This window comes from Saimiri boliviensis, chromosome 3, assembly GCF_048565385.1.
Source record: "Saimiri boliviensis isolate mSaiBol1 chromosome 3, mSaiBol1.pri, whole genome shotgun sequence".
Taxonomy (NCBI): domain Eukaryota; kingdom Metazoa; phylum Chordata; class Mammalia; order Primates; family Cebidae; genus Saimiri; species Saimiri boliviensis.
The window spans coordinates 26625499-26629463 of record NC_133451.1 but is presented as its reverse complement, the minus strand read 5'-3'; the positions used below and the strand labels follow the sequence as shown (position 1 = coordinate 26629463).

General features: G+C 34.8%; 1 pseudogene; it reads right to left on the bottom strand.

Moving 5' to 3' along the window:
- Positions 1–822: 822 nt before the first annotated feature.
- Positions 823–1972, bottom strand: LOC120363562 (immunoglobulin-binding protein 1 pseudogene; annotated as a pseudogene).
- Positions 1973–3965: the final 1993 nt, after the last annotated feature.

The following is a 3965-nucleotide window of genomic DNA, read 5'->3' as shown; positions in this document are numbered from 1 at the left end:
TTTGGGTTGTCTCTTCACTTTATTAATTTTTTTTTTTGGCTATGCAGAAGCTTTTTAACTTGATGTGATTCCATTTGTCCATTATTGCTTTTGTTGTCTGTGCTTATGGGGTATTACTCAATAAATCTTTGCTCCAGACCAATGCCCTGGAAAATTTCTCCATTGTTTTCTTGCAGTAGTTTCATTTTGAAGTCTTAGATTTAAGTCTTTAATTTATTTTTATTTTATTTTTGTATATGGCAAGACATAGGGGTCTAATTTCATTCTTCTGCTTATGGATGCACAGTTTTCACAAAACCATTTATTAAAGAAATTGTCTTTTCCCCAATGTATGTTTAAACAAAGGTGCTAACCTTTGTTTAAAATGAGTTCACTGTTAGGTTTGTGACTTTGTTTCTGGGTTCTCTATTCTGTTCCATTGGTCTGTGTGTATGTTTATGTGCCAGTACCATGCTATTTGGGTTAATATGGTTCTGTAGGATAATTTGAAGTTAGGTAATGTGATTCCTCCAGTTTAGTTCTTTTTCTCAGAATAGCTTTGCAATTCTGAGTCATTTGTGGTTCTACTTAAATTTTGGGATTCTCTTTTCTATTTTTGTGAAGAATATCATTGGTATTTTGATAGGGATCTGTAGATTGTTTGGGGTGTTATGGACATTTTAATAATATTGATTCTTCCAATCTATTAACATAGAATATCTTTTCATTTTTGTATGTCTTCAGTTTCTTTCATTGGTGTATTATTTATTTATTTATTCATTCATTCATTCATTTATTATTGTTTTTAAATCACTTGACACTTGATTGAATGCAAGACAAGGTTTAGCATCTTTGCCTTTGTTGTGCACAGTTAAAGCAGGAACCCAGGGAAAGGAACACTGCACGGCTTATCCTTGGTGGGGGAGGTGTGCACCCTGCAGTCCTATTGTGTTGTAGGAAGATCAGCTCACGTTCTGTTGGTTGACATAGCCCCCAGGATGTAGGCCAACAGGACATAGCCTTCCAGTTGTCCCATTCCCAACTCTGTACAGAGTGTTTGTTCATCATCCTCCCCCTCCTTTTCTTCTTGATCTTCCTGTTGTTGAGCTGCTTTTCTGAATCCTCTAATGTTGCTTTGCCTATTCCCTGATCTGGTAATGCTCTGTATTTTCGATGTTGCTCATACAAGTCACTCACCACCATGGTTGCCAGCCTTGGATAACACTTCCAAATACTTTGGCTTGGGACATGTTCCGAGTGAGAATGAAGAGTTTCACTGGAGGCCTCACCTGGCAAGATGAGTTAGAAGTTGATGGCTCTCTTGAAGACTCTCTTTCTCTCAGGATCTTTATTTCCTGGTCAATGCTCTCAATCTCTTCTAAGCTAATATCAGTCCTCTTCTGAAGTTGAAGAAGATAAGATTCATGAACACGTTCATCATATGCTTGACTACTTTCCACAGCAGATTTTATTGCAGACAACCTATGCTCCAACTCCTTCTTCTGCTTGTATCTCTCTCTTTTAGCCTGTCTTTGAGATGCCATAGCAACAAGGCTAGGATAAGCCATGGAAGAATTAGCACTATGATTTTCAGCTGAGTTGATCTTGGTTTTGGGCAGCTTAAAGTCTGCCCATGATAGTAATGCCACTGAATTAAGCAGTTTAAAAAGTGTTCTGGAGCTCACTGCAAATGATCCAGACACTTGCTGGGGTTGACTTATTTCATGGTGAGGGCTCCTCGAAATGCTGGCACCAACAGGCACTTCAGGTCAGTGGAAGGAATCTCTAACAAACCATCATTTCTGCTGAACAAACTGAGCTATGAAAGCATTTTGGCAGTCTTCTCAAGGAGGTCCAGGCCCTTGAACACCTTCTCCTGAACTATGTAGGAACTGGCAGGGTCAGTAGCTACTTCTACTTTGTCCAGAAGCTGTTTGCTGGTTTCACACAGCTCAGGGAGCCACAGCAGTAGTAATTCATCTTCAGCTGCCATTCTGGGGAGGGACCCATGAGTGCTTTATAATTTTATTATAGAGCTATTTCTCTTCTTTGGTTAACTTAATTTCTAGGCATTTAATTTTATTTGTGGTTATTGTAAATAAGATTATGTTTATATTTCTTTTTCAGATTCTTCAGTGTGGGCATGTAGAAATGCTACTGATTTTTGTATGTTGATTTTGTGTCCTGTACTTTTATTGAATTTGTTAATTAGTTCTAATAGTTTTTCAATAGAGTCTTCAGTTTTTTTCAAATATAAGATCATACCATCTGCAAAGATAACTTGATTTCTTCCTTTTCAGTTTGAATATATTTTGTTTCTCTTATCTGATTGCTCTAGCTAGAACTGCCAATAATATGTTGAATAACAGCAGTGACAGTGACATCCTTGTCATCTTCCAGATCTTAGAGGAAAGGCTTTCAGTTAGTCCCAATTTAGTATGATACTAGCTGTGGGTCTGTTACATATGGTTTTGATTGTGTTGAGGTAGGTTCCTTCTATACCCAGTTTTTCTGAGGGTTTTTTGTTTGTTTGTTTGTTTGTTTGTTTGTTTATCGTGAATGAATGTTGAATTTTATCCAATGCTTTCTCTGCATCAATAGAAATGATTGTTCTATTGATATAATGTAATATAATGTATTACAGGGATTGATTTGTGTATGCTGAACTATCCTTGCATCTTAAGGATAAATCCCACTTGGTCATGATGAATGATCTTTTTAATTCATTAGTTCCTAATCTTTAAAGTTAACCAAAGGCAACTTAAAGGTACAAAGAGCCTATAGAAACATTTTAAGTTACATTCAGTGCCTTTGATTATATAGAAAACTAGTTATTAACTCTTAATTTAAAGGTATTTTCAAGTATCTTCTTGTCTTATCTAGAAATACATTTCTGAATATTTATTTCAAAATAATGCTGCTATGATGATTAGGAATTATCCTGCTTTTTGCTATGAGCAACTGTATGCTGATAGATTGGAAAATCAAGAGGAAATGAATAAATGTCTAGGTACATACAGCCTACCAAGATTGATCTGTGAAGAAATCCAGAACCTGAAAGCACCAAAACAAGTAATGTATTGTTAAATTCACTCATCTATTTTTCAGAATAGTTTGAGTAGGATTGGTATTAGTTCTTCTTTAAATTGTTGGTAGAATTTAGCAATGAAACCATTGGGACCCAGGATTTTCATTACTGGGAGACTTAATTACGGCTTTAATCTTGTTACTTGTTATTGGTGTTTTCAGGTTCTGGATTTATTCACAGATCAATCTTGGTAGGCTGTACGTACCTAGACATTTATTCATTTCCTCTTGATTTTCCAATCTATCAGCATATAGTTGCTCATAGCAAAAAGCAGGATAATTCCTAATCATCATAGCAGCATTATTTTGAAATAAATATTCAGAAATGTATTTCTAGATAAGACAAGAAGATACTTGAAAATACCTTTAAATTAAGAGTTAATAACTAGTTTTCTATATAACTAAAGGTGCTGAATGTAACTTAAAATGTTTCTGTAGGTTCTTTGTACCTTTAAGTTGCCTTTGGTTAACTTTAAAGATTAGGAACTAACAAATTGTTCTAACACAATTAGCTTCCCTTCACTACAATAAAATTGGTATAAAAATGTAGAAAGCCAGGAAAAGCAAAGTGATTTCACTAAGGTACAAATAAAATTGTGCATATCGTGTGTGTGCATGTACATTTATATGCAATTAATATACACATTTTAAAACATTCAATTAATACAGGATTCAAAACATATAAAGAGAAAAATATATAAAATACAAGTCAATGCCCTGTTTTAATCCAGTTTCACAGTGAGCATTGCTCATTTGTATCTTTTGAGATTCGAGGGGAAAAAAAGTTTCTCAACGTAAAGATTTATAGTAGGAATGATTCTGAAAAATATATTAATTCTAAAACAGTAATTCTGCATTGCCAGTCATAAGTTTCTTTCTTCCACCCAAGATCTGTAATA